The 21648-nt window shown below is 50.2% G+C and overlaps 1 pseudogene; it reads left to right on the top strand.

Annotated features, from left to right (window-relative positions):
- Nucleotides 1-10457: 10457 nt before the first annotated feature.
- On the top strand, nucleotides 10458-21648 carry LOC127043162 (complement C1s subcomponent-like; annotated as a pseudogene).

The following is a 21648-nucleotide window of genomic DNA, read 5'->3' as shown; positions in this document are numbered from 1 at the left end:
CCGGGACGTCGTGGGCCAGCTTCATAACCACCCGCCAATGACACCGGGGTACAAGAAGTTGGGTCTGGGTCTCCCCCGTGTGAGGATCCCTCTCAACCGGATACAGGCGTTCCTGCCGCAGCTCAAAGTGTGGCCACTGTGCCACTCGACGTGGATCCAGGACGGTCCCATCAATCGCGGCCAGCTGTTTGTATGCCCGCTTGAGTATGGGGTCGGTCCTTTGATCCCAGCAAAAGTCCATGGGGATTGGCGGATCCTCCAACGCCCCAAGGGAAGCATTCTCCGGCTCTCCCGTCGGGTGGGTAGGGTCGGGGGCTTCCCCCTCATCTTCCTCGGCCTCGGGGGCTTCCCCTTCCAAGGCTGGTGTGACCCAGGGGCTGCCCTCGGTGTGATGGCATAGGACTGCGGGGAACTTGGGCCAGTCCCACCCCAGTATCACCGGGTATGCCAGTCGCGGCGCAAGTCCCACTACCATCAATCGGGTGACCTCATCAACTGTCAGTTGGGCCCGGGTACTGGGGTAGGGTCGTATGTCCCCATGGATGCATTGCAGCCAGATTTCCCCCAGGCGAGCGTCAGCCTGGGGTCCTAAGCGTTGGCGGACCAGCGTCTGCCCGCAGCCCGAATCGAGGAGGGCCACCATCGGGTACCCATCAATGGCCCCAGGCACGGTGATTTTGGCTGCTTGTGAACGGCGAGCACGGGCTTCCCCCGAGCAGACCTGGCCGAAGGTGCACTCCAGTCTTGGGCAGTCCCGCTGCAGATGGCCATACTCCCCGCAGGAGAAACAGGGCCTGAGGTCTGCCCGCCTCTTCGGTGGCCGAGTCCCGGGGTTGTCCCCAGGAGGGCTCCGGTAACCCCCGTGCGCCGCTGGAGCTGGGGCCCGAGCGGGTCACCCAGGTGCCGTCGCGGTCCGGGTCCGGGCATCCGTCTCCTGGGAGGAAACTTGCAAGTCAGTCCGGGCGGGCGCCCCCTTCCTTTTGGGGTTAGGGCACTCGGCCCCCAGTGGGGCCGCTCTACCAGCCGGGCCCACCTGCGGTTCGGCCGCAAGGAAGTCCTCCATCAAGGAGACAGCAGTGGCCAGTGTCTCAGGCCTTTGGCGGAGGACCCGGGCCCTTCCTCGTGGCGGGAGAACATAGCTGAACTGTTCCAGTACCACCTGCTCCATTAGTTCCTCCAACGTCCGGTGTTTGGGCTGCAACCACTGCTTGCAGATTTCTCAGAGTTCCTGGGCCACCATCCGAGGTTGGGCCCCGGGGGGGTAGGCCAGGCTTCTAAACCGCTGTCGGAACGTCTCTGGACTTACCTCCAGGGCGTCCAGAATTGCGGCCTTTACCTGGCTGTAGTCCTGGACTGCCTCCGCAGACAGGCCTCGATAGACTGTTTGAGCAGTCCCTGTCAAATACGGGGCCAGGATGGAAGCCCATTGGTCCGGGGCCCACCCCGCGACAACGGCCACCCGCTCGAAAGTGATGAGAAAGACTTCAGGGTCATCGTCGGGACCCATCTTCGTCAGCCGGATCGCGGGGGTGGGCCAGGGGGCCCCGGCCGTGCCTCCCGGCTGGAGTTCCCCAGGTCAGGCCAGCGCCACCGTGAGCTGCTGGATACATTGCCGCTGGAAATCCTGGTGCTGAGTGACCAGGTCCTGAACCAGCTGGTCCTGTTGGGTTCCTAGCTGCTCAACGAGCTGCTGTTGCTGTTGGAGCTGGGCGGCCTGCTGCTCCTGTTGCTGCTGCGACTGGGCCACCTGCTGTCGCTCCTGGTTCTCCGTCACAAGAGCGAAGAGTTGTGACAGATCCATCTCTCGGGAGGGAGGTCTCTCTCCCCCAGCCCCCTTTTCAGCAGTGTCGAGAGCCCGTGCCCACATCCTGGGCGGAACTCCTCAGAGAAGGCACCACGTGTAACGGTCCGGTGTGGGGGCTCAGCCCTCTCAGGCGCAGCTGGGAGCCAGCCCGCCTCGCTACACGAGTTTGGGTGAGCTGTCGACCTAGCCTGGTGAGGCAGGAAACAGTTAGGAGCTGAGGCCCACAGGTGGGGACTGAGCAAACAAACTGTATATAAGCCCAGGCCCTTGGGCAGGGCGGGACAACAAACAGTTCCAGGCTCAGGCCCTTACCAGGGGCTGAGCAAACAAATAGTCTATAAGCCCAGGCCCTTGGGCAGGGCGTGGCAAAAAGCAGTTCAAAGTCTAGAAGAGAGGTCTCCTCGGGCCACCGAGAGGGGGAGTCTGCCACCCCTGGAAGGGTGGCGGGGGGATGCAGCCCCTCCCACTCCACTGCATCCCAGCCCAGGGCCCTAACAGCGGCAGGCAGTCTGCTGCTGTGTCAGTAGGGATCCTGGCCACAACACACTGACATTGGTTCAGGGTCTCCTGGGGCCAGACTAGGGTCAGCTACCCCCGGGCCACTTCCAATCTCCCGCCCTATTGGTACCTGTGGATCACCGGCGTCTTCTGCAATATCCCACACCATGGGCTCCTCAGGATACTGAGCGCTGGGTAAGCGGGGCTGGTCCTCGGGATACCGGGCGCGGGGAAGTTCAGGCGGCTCCTCAGGGTACCGAGCGAAGGGAAGGCCCGGCCGGTCCTCCTCAGGGTCGCGAGGCCGGGGCAGGCTTGGCCAGTCCTCCAGGTAGCGAGCACGGGGCAGGCTCAGCCCAGCGGGAGCTAGGGCACCAGCGTCTGTCCTCTCCGGCGGCCAGCGGTCAACTGAGCGCTGGAGCGGGGCCTTTATACTTCCTGTTCCGCCCCTTGACTTCCAGGGGCGGGAACAGGCGGCAGTAACTCCGCCCACTTCAGCATCTATTCTCGCTTGGCCCTCTCAGGCGCGGCTGGGAGCCAATCCACCTTGCTACAGTCCCAAGAGCGAACAACACCCAAAAACAAAAAGCGCAAACAAAGACTTCCCTCCACCAAGATTTGAAAGTATCTTGTTCCCCTATTGGTCCTCTGGTCAGGTGTCAGCCGGGTTTACTGAACTTATTAACCGTTTACAGGTAAAAGAGACATTAACCCTTAACTATCTGTTTATGACACGCCCCCCAAATCTCAGACAGTGTGGAACCACACTGGCGGTGATTTCTTCCTAGAACTTTAGAATAAACAGATAAATAGAACACATACACCTTTACATATACTACTAATTATGTAAAACTACAAGATTTTTCACATTTCAAGGACAATTTTTAACCAGTTGATTCTGGGAAACTTTCACGAGAGAGTGCATCAGCTACTTTGTTAGAAGCTCCTGGAATGTGTTGAATTTCAAAATCAAAATCTTGGAGAGCTAAACTCCATTGAAGAAGCTTTTTGTTGTTTCCCTTGGCAGTATGAAGCCACTTTAGCGCAGCATGGTCGGTTTGTAGCTGGAAGCGCCATCCCCAAACATATGGGCGTAGCTTTTCCAGGGCATACACAATGGCGTAGCATTCTTTTTCACTGATTGACCAGTGGCTTTCCCTCTCAGACAGTTTCTTGCTGAGAAAAACGACAGGATGGAAATTGTGATCTGGTCCTTCCTGCATGAGAACTGCTCCTACACCACACTCAGATCTGTGGTTACTAGGAATGGTTTGTCAAAGTCTGGGGCCCTTAGCACAGGGTCAGACATGAGTGTCGCCTTAAGCTGGGTAAAGGCCTTCTAACACTTATCAGTCCACTTAACTGCATTTGACTGGATCTTTTTGGTCAGGTCTGTTAGTGGGGCAGCAATTTGGCTGTAGTGTGGTACAAATCGCCTGTAATATCCGGCCAAGCCTAAGAAGGATTGGACCTGTTTCTTTGACTTTGGAACAGACCACTTTTGAATAGCATCCACCTTGGCCTGTAAGGGGTTTATCATTCCTTGACCCACCTGGTGTCCCAGGTAAGTCACTCTGTTTTGGCCTATTTGACACTTTTTAGCCTTAACAGTTAGTCCTGTCTGTCTGATGCGCTCAAAGACTTTTTCCAAGTGTTCCAGGTGTTCTGCCCATGAATCCGAAAAAATGGCCACATCATCGAGGTAGGCCACTGCAGATTCTCCCAATCCTGCTAGGAGACCATCTACAAGTCTTTGGAAGGTTGCGGGTGCATTTCGCAGCCCAAAGGGAAGCACATTAAATTCATACACCCCTGCATGGGTGACGAATGCTGACCTTTCTTTGGCAGGTTCATCTAGCAGTACTTGCCAGTACGCCTTGGTTAAGTTTATTGTAGAGATGAACTGGGCACATCCCAATTTCTCCAATAGCTCATTGGTGCGTGGCATTGGATAGTTGTCGGGACGAGTTACCGCATTTAGCTTACGGTAGTCCACACAAAAGCGTATTTCCCCATCTGGTTTGGGTACTAGAACCACTGGAGATGCCCATGCACTGTTAGAGGGGTGGATTATACTCATCTGTAGCATGTTCTGGATCTCCCGTTCTATAGCAGCTTGGGCATGAGGCGACACCCGGTAGGGTGAGGTTCTAATTGGGTGAGCATTACCTGTGTCAATGGAGTGGTATGCCCGTTCAGTCCGTCCTAGGGTGGCTGAGAACATTGGGGCGAAGCTAGTGCACAGCTCCTTGATCTGTTGCCACTGCAGACGTTCCAGGGTTGTGGAAAGGGTCACCTCTTCCATGCCACCGTCACTTTTTCCTTCATAGTAGACACCTTCAGGCCACTCAGCATCATCTCCTTCCTGGGCTGTAAACTGACAAACCTTTAAGTCATTGGAATAAAAGGGCTTGAGAGAATTAACATGGTACACTCTGGGCTTGAGGGAGGAATTGGGAAATGCGATGAGGTAGTTAACAGCTCCCAGGAGCTCTTGAACCGTGAATGGCCCTTCCCATGATGCTTCCATCGTATGGGCTGTTGTCAGATGCTACCGGTATGGTGCTCTGCTCTGCTCTCTCCTTGTTGGTATCACTTGGCTGTGTGCGTGTGCTCACCCGTGTGCTGCCCCAGCTCTGCAGATAGCTGATGCAGCAGACCCAACAAGAACCCCCAATGACCACAGACTCTAGTAAGGTGCAAAGTCACGTCTGCTAGGTTTATTGCGATCTTGGACGCAATGGCAGTTCCCTGTAGGTTTCTTAGCCTAACTCAGGGCATACTACGAGAAAGTGCCTCTTGGCAATGGACCTGGCCAGTCAGTGGCAGGACTTTCCACTGCCCCCTCGGCCAGACAAAGACATCGCCCCAGGGATGTATTCTTATACACAGGTACAAACAAGTTACACATCACTCCTGAGGTATTGAGGTGCAACCCTTCTACGTAGCAAGGTACAACCCCTCTACGTAGTAAGGTGCCACCTCTCACCTTGTACATGTTGGTTCGATCAAAACAACTCTATCCATCATTTTACCCTTTTGCCCGTCATTGGGATGGGTCAGCCTGTTCCTTGTTATCTGTGTGGAATGTGCAAGTATGTGAATGTTCTGATCTCTAGTGTTCAGTACCTTTTAGGTATGTATCTTCTTGCAGCATCAGCCCTTTCCTTGCCAGCTTCTGTGAGCAGGGCCTGCCTCTGGCTCACAGCTTCACTTTGCTTTATGTTAGCAAAGTCTTGACCATTACTTTAGTTCAGGCCTTAGGCTTCATACCAGGCCTCTGATACCAAGGTTTACATCTTAGGGCCTCCTCTTACTACATTGGCCTGTTGCACCTTCAAGACCATAACCTGGTCTCCTACCTTGAAGGAACGCTCTCTGGTAGGTCTGTCATACCAGGCCTTTTGCTCTTTCTGAGCATCCTTTAGGTTTTCTTTAGCAAGGGCTAAAGAGTGTTGGAGGATGCTTTGTAGGTTGCTTACAAAGTCCAGAATGTTAGTTCCTGGAGAAGGCGTAAACCCCTCCCATTGCTGCTTCACCAGCTGTAATGGCCCCTTAACCTCATGGCCATACACAAGCTCAAACGGTGAAAACCCTAAACTGGGATGTGGTACAGCCCTGTAGGCAAAAAGCAACTGCTGCAACACTGGGTCCCAGTCATTGGGAGTGTTCATTCACGAATTTACGTATCATGGCCCCCAAAGTTCCATTAAACCTCTCCACCAGGCCATTGGTTTGATGGAGGTAAGGGGTGGCAACCAAGTGATTCACCCCATGAGTTTCCCACAGTTCTTTCAGGGTCCCTGCCAGGAAATTTGTCCCTGAATCTGTAAGGATATCAGAGGGCCAACCTACCCTGGCAAAAATGTCTGTTAGGGCCTGGCACACAACTTTAGCCCTGGTGTTGCCTAGAGCTACTGCTTCTAGCCATCGGGCAGCAAAGTCCACGAAAGTAAGTATGTACTGCTTTCCTCTGGGTGTCTTTTTTGGGAAAGGACCCAGAATATCCACAGCTACTCGCTGAAATGGGACCTCAATTATGGGGAGTGCCTGGAGAGGGGCCTTGACCAGGTCTTGGGGCTTTCCCACTCTTTGGCACACCTCACAAGACCAGACATACTTGGCAACATCCTTGCCCATCCCCTCCCAGTGGAAGGATTCCCCAACCTGTCTTTGGTTCTGTTCCCCCCAGCATGGCCACTGGGATGATCATGGGCTAAGCTTAAGAGCTTTCCCCAGTACCTAGTTGGAACCACCAACTGTTTTTGTGGATGCCAGTCTTCCCGGTGTCCACCAGAAAGAGTCTCCTTATATAAAAGCCCTTGTTCTATAACAAACCAGGATCGGTTAGAAGAGCTGAGAGGCCGTGGGGTGCTCCGTGCCACCGCCCAAGCTTTTTGAAGGCTGTCATCTGCTTCCTGCTCAGTCTGGAACTGTTCCCTTGAGGCTGGAGACACTAGTTCTTCCTTAGACTGTGGACTTGGGCTTGGTCCCTCTGGAAGCAATGTAGGTGATGGGGTTGTTTCTATTGCTGGTGAACTGCTCTCCGCTGGTGCACCAGGTGGTATTTCAAGCTCTGGATGAGCCTCTTGGGTGTGGTTGTCTGCTGCTTCTGCCAGTTCAGGGCCTCTGGCGCCCTCTAGTGTTGGGGTTGAAGATGGGTTTGCAAGTGTTGGCGTTAGTGCTGGCAACGGTTCTGGTGTAGATTGCTTTTCCAGTTCCTGGTCTGGGACTGGAGGCACTGTGGCTGTTGCAGTTGTTGGCAGGGGATCCGGGTCCACTACCTCTGTCTGGGTCTCTGGTAACACAGACGGGGCCCCTGTGGATGGCTCAGAAACAGGGATGGGTCTGGAAGCTTGCCTGGTTTGGCTGCGTGTAACCATTCCCACTCTCTTGGCCCACTTCACCTGGTTGGCCAAGTCTTCCCCCAGTAGCATGGGGATGGAATAATTGTCATAGACTGCAAAAGTCCACATTCTTGACCAGCCTTTGTACTGGACAGGCAGTTCAGCTGTAGGCAAGTCTACAGCTTTTGACATGAAGGGGTAAATTGTCACTTGGGCCTTTGGGTTGATGAATTTGGGGTCCACTAAAGCTTGGTGGATAGCTTACACTTGTGCCCCCGTGTCTCTCCACGCGATAACCTTCTTTCCGCCCACTCTCAAAATTTCCCTTCACTCCAAGGGTATTTGAGAGGCATCTGGGCCTGGGGATCTTTGGTGTGATGGTGGTGTAATGAACTGCACTCGGTTGGGGTTCTTGGGGCAGTTAGCATTTATATGTCCCAGTTCATTACACTTAAAGCATTGCCCAGCTGATTGGTCACTGGGCCGAGGTGGGTTACTGGAGACTGGTGAGGCGGGAGAATAGGGAGTCTGCGGCTTTCCTTGGGTTGTAGGTGGGGTCCTAGGTTGCCCTTGGGTATAGGGTTTATTGTCGGTGTGACCCCTGTGATATTTGCTCCCCTTGCTAGTAGCTTTTTTCTTTTCTGCCACTTCCACCCATCTGGCTCCAATCTCCCCCGCCTCAGTTACAGTTTTGAGCTTTCCATCTAGGATGTACCTTTCTATTTCCTCAGGAACACCCTCTAAGAACTGCTCCAATTGTATTAGGAGGTGCATGTCATCCAGAGTTTTAACCTTGGCTCCTGATATCCAGGTATCATAATTCTTTCCAATGTGATAGGCGTGTCGGGTGAATGACACATCTGGCTTCCACTTTAGGGCTCTGAACTGCCGACAGGCATGCTCAGGTGTTAGCCTCATTCTGATTCTGGCCTTGGTTTGAAAAAGTTTATAATCGTTCATGTTTTCCTTAGGCATTTCAGCCGCCACCTCTGCTAAGGGTCCACTGAACAGTGGCCTCAGCTCTATCATGTACTGGTCTTCAGAGATGCTGTACCCATGGCAGGTCCTTTCAAAATTTTCTAAGAAGGCCTCAGTGTCATCACCTGCCTTGTAGGTGGGAAATTTCTTGGGATGTGGAGCAATAATTGGCAAAGGGTTGGTAGGGTTGGCTGGAGCATGCTGTCTGGTCTGCGCTAATTCCAGTTCATGCTTTCTCTCTTTTTCCCTCTCTTCCCTCTCTTTTTGTTGCTTTTCCATCTCTTTTTGTTGTTTTTCCATTTCTCATTGGTGGACCGCATCTTTGGCTTCTTGTTCTCTTTTGTGGGTTGCCTGTTTGGTTTTTTCTTCTCTTTCTCTCAGCTCCACCTCTTTTTCTCTTATTTCTATTTCTTTCTGTTTTCTTTCCATGTCTCGCTTGTGGTCTGCGTCTTTGATTTGTTCCTCTGTATCCAGTCTTGCCCGTTCCTGTTTCAGTGCATCCTTGGTAGTCATGGTTCCTGCTTTCTTGTGTTGGGGCGCCCTCTGGTGTTTACTGCCTGAAATGCTGCTTCTCTGCTGCCTTCTTAGGGTTGCTTAGCAACAGAGTCTTTTCTAACTCCTTCTAACTAGTCTTTCCCGACAGAGTTAAAAAAAAAAACTTTATACCATGACAGCCAGCTTCCAGACTGCAATAACCATCCGCTTCTCCACAGGCAGGGCAGCTCTCAATCTCCTGTCCTTGCGCTGCAGGGTGGGGGAGAGCTCCTCACACAGTCCCATGAAAGTGGCTTTTCTCATCCGAAAGTTCTGCAGCCACTGCTCGTCATCCCAGACTTGCATGACGATGTGATCCCACCAGTCAGTGCTTGTTTCCTGAGCCCAAAAGCGGCTTTCCATGGTGCTGAGCATGTCTGCGAATGCCACAAGCAATTTCGTGTCGTACTCATTACGCGACTCGCTATCATCATCGGACTCCTCACTGTCACTTTGGATCTTAAGCAATAGCTCAACTGCCAAATGTGATGTGCTGGCGAGATTCATCAGCATACGCCTCAGCAGTTCGGGCTCCATTTCCCGCAGACTGAAATGGAACACAGAATTGTGCTGTACTGAAACCGTGCAAAGATGGCGCCAAATGTGGACGGAAACACAGGGACTGCTGGGATGTGAAGCGATGCATCACGGGGCGTTGGGACAGGACCAGAATGACCCACACCCTCCGCACCCTTCCCACAACCCGTGGCGCCAGAATGGGAAGAAGTGCTCTGTGGGATAGCTGCCCATAATGCACCACTCCCAACACCGCTGCAAATGCTGCAAATGTGGCCACACTGCAGCGCTTTCCCTACACAGCTGTACGAAGACAGCTGTAACTCCCAGCGCTGTACAGCTGCAAGTGTAGCCAAACCTCCAGTTGTTAGCTGCAGCTGAACAAAAGACAGAACCCTTCCTAGGGAGCACAGAGAAATGTGTCTTTTGTTAAAGATTTAACACTGCTGCTTCCTCATGAAGGAAGCTGCTGATTCACACCTCTGAGGTGTTCTTCAGCAAAACGGCAAGGCAAAGACCTGGCATTATTAATATTTCTAGGGTAAAAAGGATCCGTTTTTTAACTTTTTAAGAAAAACATTTCAAGCCTTCTTCCCTCATCAGAAAAATGTCCCAAAAACGAAGGGCAGGGAGAACACAAATCCTATTTCTTTTTCCTTTTTATGACATCTTTAAAACCAAAACTCCCCCAAAATTGCACTTTAATATATGGAAATTTCCAGTTAAGTGTCTCTTGAGCAACATTAGCTTTCCACACACACTCACAAAAATGTGTACAACTTTGTTGGCTCTTGCTTTAAACAAAAAAGTTCATGGCCATAGTTCCAGCAAAGAGGCAGCAGAGGACAGCAGAACGTGGGCTAATGAAACCCATTCACGATGCCAATTGATTTGTAACCTAGCTGTCTCTCTTTCCTCCCTCTCCTATTGGTCTTCCCCTACTTCGCTGAATTAGATCTGGCAGGGTTAAGAGTTTGCATTTGGTTACAACTCGCAAGCCCTGGTTAGAGCACTTGTAGGAAGAGAGAGACATACCCACATCAGACAAGACTAAGAACATGTCAGTGCTGCCAATCTGGCCCGGGGAGGGACGTGGTGGCATCTTTATGGGGGGGAAGGACTAAAGGGTCCAACTCCTTGGGGAAGGATGAGAGGTGGACAGGGTTAAATCCATGTCCCACTATTACCCCGTTAATCCTCCAGTTTGAAGTGGTGCAGTGTTTGAATCCCCCCAGCTGATCTCCTTCCAGGGAGAGGGAATGAGTGTATTTTGGAGGAGCGTAATGGACCCACTACCCAGGTAACACCCGGATTGGGACCAGGATGTGAGGGGGCAACTAACCTACCCAGATTTCCATACCGCACCCTGTGGAAAGGGAGAGGTTAATAGCTAGATCTTGCAGAGCACCCCCCCCCCAACAGGGGGTCAGAGGAGAGGGACCCAAGCATGGCTGGGGATCACTCCCCGCCGTGCCAAGGACCTTTGGACTCTGAACTGTTGAGCTGAGCAAGCTCCCAAGCTGACAACAAACACAAGCTGAACCAGGTGGCCCAAAGCCAGGCAGAGGGAAACCTTCAGAGCCTATAAGACTGGATCTCTTACTGTTCCTCCCCTTGGTTCCACAAGACCCAGGTCCATGGCTGGTGTATAACAAAGAGCCAGTGCCCACGGGGTTCGTGCCTAGTCTCCCTTGAAATGGCTTCCTGGGAACTATATCCTTGGCTAGTGCCTGATGCCCAGCTGGTACCTGATTGGATCTTGGGTCTCTTCAATGTCTCTATTGGCTCTATAACACCTGGTCAGTACCCAGCGTACCCAGGGGTCCTTTGGACTGCGCAAGAGCCTCGCATGAAGTTTCCACCGGTTGCATATGGCCCAGATCTATGGCTGGTCTGTAATTCACACTCCACGTACATTGTTGTCATAAACAGATAAGTAAGAGTTAATAGAACAGAAGTACTTCATATCTCTTTTGCCTGTAAAGGGTTAACAAGATCAGTGAGCCTGGCTGTCACCTGACCAGAGGACCAATCAGGGGACAGGATACTTTCAAATCTTGAGAGAGGGAAGTTTTTTGTGTGTGCTGTTAGTGTTTGGTTGTTGTTCACTGTAGGGGCTCAGAGGGACCAGACGTGCAACCAGGTTTCTCTCCAATCTCTTTGATACAGTCTCTTATATGTCCAGAATAGTGGGTACTAGGTAGATAAGGCGAGTTAGGCTTATGTTTGTTTTCTTTATTAGCAAATGTGTATTTGGCTGGGAGGAGTTCAAATGTGTATTTGGCTGGAAAGAGTTCAAATTTGTATTTTGCTGAAAGGATTTTAATTTGTACTTGTATACTTAGGCTGGGAGGGTGTTCCCAGCGTCTATAGCTGAAAGACCCTGTACCTATTCCATTTTAAATTTACAAAGATAATTTTTACTGGTTTTTCTTTCTTTAATTAAAAGCTTTTCTTCTTTAAGAACCTGATTTTTTTTTATTCTGGTGAGACCCCAGGGGACTGGGTCTGGATTCACCAGGGACTTGGTGGGGAGAAAGAAGGGAAGGGGGAGAGAAATTTTAATTTTCTCTCTGTGTTAGGATTACTTTCTCTCTCAGGGAGAGTCTGGGGGGGGGAGAGAGAAGGAGGGGGGAAGGTGAATTTTCCTCTCTGTTTTAAGATTCAAGGCGTTTGAATCACAGTGATCTTGCAGGGTAACCCAGGGAACGGAAACCTGGGAGAGGCAACAGTGAGGGAAAGGGTTTACTTTCTTTGTGTTAAGATCCAGAGGGTCTGGGTCTTGGGGGTCCCCGGGCAAGGTTTTGGGGGGACCAGAGTGTACCAGGCACTGGAATTCCTGGTTGGTGGCAGCGCTACAAGTACTAAGCTGGTAATTAAGCTTAGAGGAATTCATGCTGGTACCCCATCTTTTGGATGCTAAGGTTCAGAGTGGGGAATTATACCATGACAATTGTGTTCACAGGCTCCCCCTGCTCCTCCTGTGGGAGTCTCTCCTCTTTGGAGTCGTCAGTTCCAGCCCAACCCCAAGAAAGCTTTTTGGGGAGATCACATCCCCCAATTACCCCAAGCCATACCCCAACAACAATGTCAGCACCTGGGACATTACAGCCCCAAAGGGCTTTGTGGTGAAGTTGAACTTCTGGCAGTTCGACCTGCAGCCATCTGAGTCCTGTCTCTCTGACTACGTCAAGGTGCGTACAGCAGAGACCTGGGGTAGGGCTGGGGAGGGGAAGCTGGTGACCTCAGGACACAATCATTTTTCAACAGCAAGCAGGGTCTACTTGCTATCCAACAGGCACAGAGGAGAGGGAGGGAGTTGGAGATGCATAGACCAGGTAATGGTGATACATGGAGCAGGTTGAACTTCATGAATTCTCATAATTTCCTCTCTCCCTTTCTTCTTGACAGATCACAGCAGATAAGAAAGACCTGGGTCGGTACTGTGGCCAGCTAGGCTCAGTGACAGGCAACCACCCGGGAGTCAGGGACTTTGTGTCCAAAGGGAACTGGATGAGGCTGATGTTCCACTCTGACTTCTCCAACGTGGAGAACGGCACCCTTATCCCCTACAAGGGCTTCCTTGCCTATTACCAAGCTGTGGGTGAGTATGAGAGCTCCACACCATGCAGGAGGGGTGCACAGGGCTGCCCCTCACCAGGAGAATCCAGAGGAGTTCTGGGCCCCATCCCCAACAGGCAGAGACTCCAGGACAGTAGCCAGACCCGCAGCACCCCCATTACAGAGCTTTCAGTCAGGTTTAACTCTCTCTTCTCTTTGCCCAGCACCCCCTCTCACCTCAAATCTGGATGATTGTACACAAGGCAACGCCCTTGAGGATAAGGTGAGCAGACAGCAAGTGTGAAAAATCAGGAAGGGTGTGGGAGGTAAAGGCTAAAGCCTTGCGTGTTTCCCAACAGAAATCCAGTGCCCACAGCCTGTGCCAAGGGACCAGTTCACCCTCATCAAAGACTTGCAGCCCCTGTACCAATTTCATGACTACTTCAACGTCAGCTGCCAGACTGGGTATGAACTGATGGAGGTGAGGCCCTCCTTCTCCCCATCCTTCTGCTCTCTCTTTCACTCTTCCTTTCTTCTCTTCTGCCGAAGTCTCCTCCTTTCCAGTCTCTTCTCCCTCTTTTCCTCCTTCCAATCTCCTACCCTGTCCTCACTCCCTGCCTTTTCACAGGAACGGGTGGGGTCAAGAGATTAAGAAAGAACATTGTCATCACTCTCCAGAATGTTTGGGACGCAGGACTCACTTCCTGGAGGGGCCCCCCAGGGTCCCCAGCACTCTGCTCCAGGATCTGATGAAAGGCAGAAGGACTCCCCTGCCCTTCTTTCCTGCCCCACCCCAGGAGTGGGTGTCTCCGGGGTAGAATCAGAGATTACTGTTTTGGTGACTGCAGGTTTTTCTGGCTGGGATAAAGAGCTGCAGCATGAGCCTGCTGAAATAAGAGTAGCCAAGGCCAATGCATGACAAAGGGGTAGGAGGTTGGGTAAGGAGGAAAGGTTCAGGGGTCACAGAAGGGCACTGAAGTGGACATCAGGAGCAGAGTTGAGCAGCAGTGAGAAGGCAGATGCCAGGCTACATCCCCATGATTTGGGGTTGGGGGCAGGGACCTGAGGTTACATGTGGTCCTCAGCTCTTCTCTTCTTTTTCTTGCAGGGTGACCGGAAGTTGGCATCCTTCAGTGCTATCTGCCAGGATGATGGGACTTGGCACCGACCCATGCCCTGGTGTGAAAGTGAGTCAATAATCCCACCCCCACACATGGATTATCCCCTCTCCCAACCAGTCCCCAACCCAAAGAGGTGAGTGGGGAGTACATCCTCCATAACCCACATAGTCCTTGGCCTTTCTGTTGCCAGCAAGGGGACTCATAAATGCCAGTTCTGATAGTATCTTAGGCATTGTGATCCTTAGGCATAGGTCCTACTGGGACCTAGACTGAGTCCAATCCTCCCCAAAATCATTGCACTCAGGGAGGTGACGAATGGCCACCATGCTTTCCACTGGGGCTGGGCAACATTTTTAAAATAAAAACTTGGTTAGTACAAAAATAGCCTTTTTCCCCCCATAAAAAAACTATTGCAAAAAAACCTACTGCTGTTCTCATTTTTTGTTTTTGTTTTTTTTTCAATATTAATATGACTTTAATCAGAATTATTATTGAACTATGTAACCCTTTTGGATAAAAATGTTGATAATGTCATTACATTAAAAAACTAGGTCAGCTTTGAACAACTTTGAATTTTTGTGTGCCCTTTTCTCCACTTTCCAAGCAACGATAGTCTCTGCCAAGTGGGGACTGCACCTGCCTCCCCTCCAGCGGGCTCATGGACAGTCCGCACATCCCTCCCTCACATCATGGGCTCCAACTGAGACCAGCATGTCTCTCCAAACCTCACTGCTGCAGTGAGCACTGGGGCTCCCCCTTGACTCCTCTCCTTGTTCTCTTTTGTAGTTGTGAGCTGTGGTGACCCCAAAAATCTCACCAACGGGGCTCTCAGTTATGTTAGCGAACATGGGAACAACAACTACCAGTCAGTGATCACCTACCGGTGCAAGGAGCCTTATTACCACATACTCACAAACAGCGGGAGCAGTGAGTCCTGACCCAGGAAGCGCCATAGCAATCTGAGCTGGGAAAGCCTCGGTAACGAGGGTGGCCCGTCCCCCTTAAGGGCAATAGAGAGTCCAGGCGTCAGTCAACCTCTGTTCCATGGCATGGCTCTTTCAGGAATCAGGAGTTTGGGGGAACACAAGGACCTGGGGAATGGCAGAGGCAGATGCAGGAGAAAGGAAGCTGTTGCAGGGAATTAGTGTTTGGGGAAAACCAAGGCTACTATCTCTTAAAGGACCTAGAATCAAGAGCCTTCTAATGTAGGGTGGAGACAGGGCTGTCCCTAGCCATTTTGGTGCCCTACACAGACCCCTACCTCGCAGAGGGCTGTGGGGGCCCCAGGCCTCCACCAGGGGGCAGAAGCAGGTTTGGGAAGCAGGGAGGAAACCACCCCCGAGCACGAGCCAGCGGTCGCTCCACTTTCTGCCACCTGGTGAGTGCAGGGCAGGCCTGGCCCCTGCTGGAGTCCTCACGGGAAAGGGTGGGCTGGGAGCGGAGCAAGGGCGGGAAGAGGCGGGACGGGGGTGGGGCTGGAGCAGAGCAGGAGTGGGAAGAGGTGGGGTGGGGTGGGGCTGGGGCAGAGCAGGGGTGGGAAGTGGCAGAGCAGGGGCCATGGGGAAGAGGCAGAGCAGGGGCCATGGGGAAGAGGCGGAGGAGGGGCTGGAGCAGCACGCAGCTGCATAGGGCACAATGTGGCTGCATATTTTGCTTATGGAGAGGGATGGCCCTGGGTGGAGACCAGGCTCCCTTCTCTCTCAACCGACTAGGGCTGTGGGACTCCTGACCTTTTAAGAGAGGGGGCATATCTCTGAATTAGCACACAGGCTCCCAGGAGAGGGGTGGGGATGAGGAGCTAAAGAGTTCTGTGCTCTGTTCAAAAGTTAATAAATAAGCCAGTAAAGGGGTAATCTTGGTCTAAGTATTGTGATGTGGGAGTAAATCATTGCAAGACCCAAGAGGGATGGGGGTGCAGTGGAACTGCAGGGCCATGCTGTGCCACATGGGGGTGTGCTTGGGGACAGTGCCTCCTACACTCCCTCAGATCCCATCTCCCCAAGCAGCCCCTTGGGCCTAGGCTAGAAGCATCCCCCTATCCATTCTCAATGGCTCCTAGTTCCCTGTGCTCTGGAATGGGGCTCTGGCCCCACTTTGGGAGATGACGCCTCAGGCTCACAGTGCAGGGGGAAGACTCTTGAGCTCGTTTCCCTTGGCTCAGTCTCAACCTATTCTCACCTGCCCCCCCGCACCCTTCCCCCCAAAAAACATCTTCAGAGGCTTGAACCCCTCAGACATTTGCAAAGATCCTCACATTTCCCTTACCCCCTCTCTAGTCATGACTGTTCCATGCCAGGTGGATTTAGCTCTTTGAATCTCTCCCAGAACTCAATGTCATGATATGTGGAATCAAGGAATCCCCGTCCTTCTTACACAGGAGGGATGTGTTAGATAAACCAGCTGTATACAACAGATACAGATAAACCAGCTCAAATTGACCTGAGGTCACACTCTGAACTCTGTTCAGCACTCAGGTCATCTAGTGACTGAATAATATAACTTCCAATGAGCATCTCATTACTCCAAAATCCCCTCCAGCCCCCTGAGCCTTTCTGTGGTTCTTCTCTGAGCTCCCTCAAACTTGTCACTTTCTCTCTGGAACTGAGGGGCCCAGAGCTGAGCAGAGCTTCCCTGCTGGAGGCTCTCTAGATGGGGCAGAGAGGGACCGCCCCCTTCCTGTCTGATGTGTGATGCCTCTGGGATTGAGGGGCCCACAGCTGAGCACAGCATGCCAGGTGGGGTTGTTCCAGTGCCCTAGAAAGAGGGACTATCTCCCTGTGCCTGATGATCGCTCCCTGCAGTCCTTGGTTTCATTATCTTCTCTTTTCCCTCAGATACATACAACTGCTCCACTCAGGGCTCCTGGGCAGACCAAGATGGCCATGAGAACATCCCAGTGTGTTTACCAGGTAAGTAGGGAACATCTCACTGTGTTCACCACTCAGCAATATACCTTCAGAGCCAGCACGAACCAAGAGAGACAAGCAGAGAGTGGGAGAGAGAGATGGAGAAGTGGAGCTGACAGTAATGTGGGACTGTCTGTGAGGGAGGTGGCAGTGCAGAAGACGGCGAAATCCATATGGAAAAGCAGCAGAAGGGCAGGGAAGCAGGGAACTGAAAGGTATGGGGAGACGAGACAGACAGCAGGAGAAGACAGCATGTAACAGCTTTTTCAATTCCTATCCCTTCCCACAGTGTGTGGGAAGTCAAACAATCCCATCACTGGAATCCAGCGGATCATCGGTGGCAGCACAGCACCACCGGGAAGCTTCCCATGGCAGGCGAAGACACATGTCTTTGGGGTCGGGGGTGGGGCGCTGCTGGTGACCGCTGGATTCTGACAGCTGCTCACACCATCTACCCCAAGCAACATGGCTCAGTGACAGAGACAGGTGGGAGGATGAGCCCTGCCAAGGTGGCTGAGAAGGTCAAAGTGTTTCTTGGCCACATGGAGGTGAATAAGATCCACTAGCTGGGTAACTACCCCATCCACAACATGTCTGTGCATCCCGACTACAACCATGATGATGAGAAGAGCTATGGGAATGATTAAAAGTTTGGAAAATACACGATATAGTGTTAGACTCAAGAAGTTCGATCTATTTAACTTAACAAAGAGAAGGTTAATGGGTGACTTGATTTCAGTCTATAAATACCTACGGGGGAACAGAAATTTGATAATAGATTCTCCAGTCTCACATACAAAAGGATAACTAGATCCAATGGTTGGAAATCGAAGCTAGACAAATTCGTACTGGAAATAAGTCAAAATTTTATCAGAGTGAGAAACTAATCCATTGGAATAACTGACCAAGGATCATTGTGAATTCTCCATCACTGGCGATTTTAAAATCAAGTTTGGATGTTTTTCTAAAAGAACTGCTCTAACTCACACAGGAAATAATAAATTAAGGGAAGTCCTGTGCCCTGTGTTTTGGAGGAGATCAGACTAGGTGATCACAGTCATCCCTTCTGGCCACAGAATCTAAGAAAACCAATTCCCCAGAGTCGTTTGTCACATTCTCGTGATGTTTTGTACTGAAATCCTTTCCATGCTTCTGTGTGTTTTCCAAGTGATTTATCGGTGTTCAGCCAGCGGGAAATGGGTGAGCAAAGAGATGGGAACAGAGCTTCCATTGTGTGTCCCAGGTATCACAAAGAACTTTGTCTATGTGTGCATGTTCTCTGTGTGTGTATGTGTGTTTTGTGGTGACCCAATCTCCATTAAAAGTCAGTTTTCTCTCCACCACTTCTCTCTAATTTAAAGAAAGCTGAACCAATCTGCCTGAAAAATTGCTGCTTCCTTTTCCAGGGTAATTTGAGTTGCATTAGATCGGGTGTTTCTGAGATAGTTGGGTTCCTGAGAAAGATCAGAGGGGCCGCAGAAGGAAGCTGGGAAGTACATAAGCCCTACCGGTCTTCTAGTGAACCAGAACATTGTCTCACCACAGCCAGTATTGGACCCTGCTACCACCTCTGTTTCCCTACTATTGGCTATCCTGGTTCTCATGTTTTAGCCCTTCAGACAAATTAAAATTCATCCCCTTCCAGCAGGTAAACAAAAAGAGTCTAAAAACCAAAACAGACATCCAGCAATCTCATGCTGGGTCTTCCTGAGTTTAGTCAGGTGCATCCTCACCAGGCCACATAAACTTTTCATCCTCTCTTGGATGTAGCTTCACTTGTAGCCCCCTCCTGGGCTCAGCAGTCCATTATGTGCTGTTGGAACAGGGCAATAGACAGGGGACTTCACCCACCTTCGCTGGAAAGCCCAGCCTAGACCCCTAGGGAAGCATAAATATACTTCAATACTCTTCAGTACTCTCCTGGCCAGACTAACTTGAATATCCTTTCTCAGGGCCTCTAATTGCCCCTTAAGGGGGAGTTGCTCCTGCCCCTTGCTGCAGTTAGCTCCAGCCAGGCCTTTCCCTCTAGCTAGTATGGAGAGCTTCTTCCCTAGTGTTCTCTGGCTCTCCTGTAGGTCTCTCACCTGTGACTCATTCAGCAGGCTCCCTCTGATAGGAAGCACCACCTCGTGGCTACAGGTATGTGATGCCTGGTCACCTGAACCAACCACCAGGTCCAGCTCAAACTCACCATCTGGGAGGTGGATAACTAGGCACTGGTGGGGCTGAGCTAGCCCCCCTGAAAGGGCCAGCCCACTCTGTGACATGAACCTTGTAATGTCTGCATAGACTCCTGTCAAACGGCAACTCCTGAAACATGTTTTAAAAAATAAAACTAAGGAAATTCCATGACAGAAGAATGAATTAAGTGAAGTTAGTCTGGCAATTGTACAACCTAACATTCTAAACTAGAGACATTAACTTTAACTGAATAAAATCCACAAAAGATGGAAAGTCACAGCCTTCACAGATTATGATAATGTGAGCAGCCTTACATGTGGGCCCTTGAATTATCACTGAATAAGCTGAATCTCACAGACAACTTTATCCCCAAAGAACACACAGCTTCACTGCATCCATGAGACTCATTGCCTGTGACTCTCCTAACCAATGCCCCTACACTATAGGATTTACATACCACAAGCAAGGAAGGGTGTGATGGCAAAAGATCAAAGACAACTATGTGTAAAACCCGTGCATTATACTTCATACTATCCAGAGTCCATGTATAAATTCTCCAGAAGAGTGGGTTTGTCTGATTTAATTCTTTCTATGGCCTTTAACTCTTTCACAAAGAAATCCTTCATCCTAAGGGAATATATTGCAAAACAAGAATGATAGGTACAGTGGATGAACGATATGAGCTTGGCAGTGATAAAAGGGCAGAACTGAGCCTGTTTGGGTGATGTAACAGTGAATTTCTTGACTTCTTACATTAGAATTGGAGGATGCATAGGAGACAAGGTGGGTGAGGACCCGCTTTTGTTGGTGGAAGATACAAGCTTTTGAGCTACACTGAGTTCTTCAACCAACATGGCATCAACAACAATGCAAACAATTTCAGGATGGGCATTTTTATACTTCATGGAAGTTAACAAACTTTTTTATTTCCAAATTTGCTTAGTATGGGCTGTCAATTATTCACATTTAACTCAAGTGATTAATGCAGAACAAATTAATGAGATTTTAAAAAATAGTTGCAATAAATTGCATTTTAATCACACTGTTAAATAATAATAGAATACCAATTTAAATTTATTATAATTATTTTTGGATTTTTTCTACATTTTCAAATATATTGACTTCATTTACAACAAAAATACAAAGTGTACAGTGCTCACTTTATAGTACAACAGTGCCATGCGAATGCCTGTTCTCACTTTAAGGTGATACTGTAAATAAGAAGCAGGCAGCATTATTTCCCATAAATGTAAACAAACGTGTTTGTCTTAGCAATCGGCTGAACAAGAAGTAGGACTGAGTGGACTTCTGGCTCTAAAGTTTTATATTGTTTTGGTTTTGAGTTCAGTTATGTAAAAAAAATTCTACATTTGTAAGCTGCATTTTCACGATAAAGAGATTGCATTACAGTACTTGTGTGAGATGAATTGACAAATGCTATTTCTTTTATCTTTTTTACAGTGCAAAATATCTGTAATCAAAAATAATAATATAAAGTGAGCAGTGTGCACTTTGTATTCTGGGTTGTAATTGAAATCAATATATTGAAAATGTAGAAAAACATCCAAAATATTTCTAATATATTTAAATTGCTATTCTATTATTGCTTAACAGTGCAATTAAAACTGCAATTATTCACGACTATTATTTTAAACTCACAATTAACTGTGATTATTTTTTTAATCGTTTGACAACCCTGTTCCTTAGTTTTTCCTTTCTGTAAACTTTGGATGCAGATTATTTGACAGAGAACTGCCATGGACAGGGGTTACTCTGAACCAGGGTGATGTCAAGGAGACAGGAGAGAGGGGACTATGCAGTTTTTAGTGATGCACAAAGAACCACCCTACTGGCAAGTGGTAATTCTCCCATTGTGTCTCTCCCTTTTTATTTCCCTTATAGTCTGTGGAATCCCCAGTATACCCATCCAGGAGCTGCAGAGGATTTTGGGGGGCACCCGTGCTAAGCCAGGCAACTTCCCCTGGCAGGTCTTATTCCAAAACCCATGAGGAGGTGGGGTACTTATTTCAGACCGCTGGATGCTGACTGCAGCTCATGTGCTGGATGATTCAAATAGCAAGCCCATAATGTATGCTGGAGTGACCAGCATCAACCAATGGTTCCAGAAGGAGAAGCCCATATAGCTGTTTGAAGAAGAAGTGTTCATTCACCCTAACTGGACGAAGGTGGCAAACCCAGAAGCTCGGACAAATTTTGATAATGACATTGCACTGCTGAGACTGACGGCGCCTGTGAAGATGGGCCCCAGGATCTCACCACTCTGCCTCCCTGGTGGTTCTCCTGAATATGAGCTGGAGAAAGGCAGACTGGGCTACATATCTGGCTGGGGTCGGACAGAGGACCGAAACAAAGTTTACCATCTCATGAAGGCTCAGATCCCTGTGGTGGACATGTCATGGTGCTGTGGTGTGAAGCCGAAGCCACCTGCTGATTCCACCACTTTCCAATTCACTGACAACATGGTCTGTGCTGGAGATGGCACAAAGGACAGCTGTTCCGGGGACAGTGGCGGAGCCTATGCCATCAAAGACCCCCACAATGACAGACAGTACTATGTGGGTGGCCTGGTCTCCTGGGGACCACAGTGTGGTACATATGGCCTTTACACCAGAGTGGGGTGCTACCAGGACTGGATCATGGGGACCATGAACCGATATGAGGAGGCAGAGGCATCACACAAATAG

Source organism: Gopherus flavomarginatus, chromosome 1, assembly GCF_025201925.1.
Source record: "Gopherus flavomarginatus isolate rGopFla2 chromosome 1, rGopFla2.mat.asm, whole genome shotgun sequence".
In the NCBI taxonomy this organism is placed as follows: Eukaryota; Metazoa; Chordata; order Testudines; family Testudinidae; genus Gopherus; species Gopherus flavomarginatus.
The sequence above is the reverse complement of the archived record's forward strand: the minus strand, read 5'-3'. Positions and strand labels throughout refer to the sequence as shown.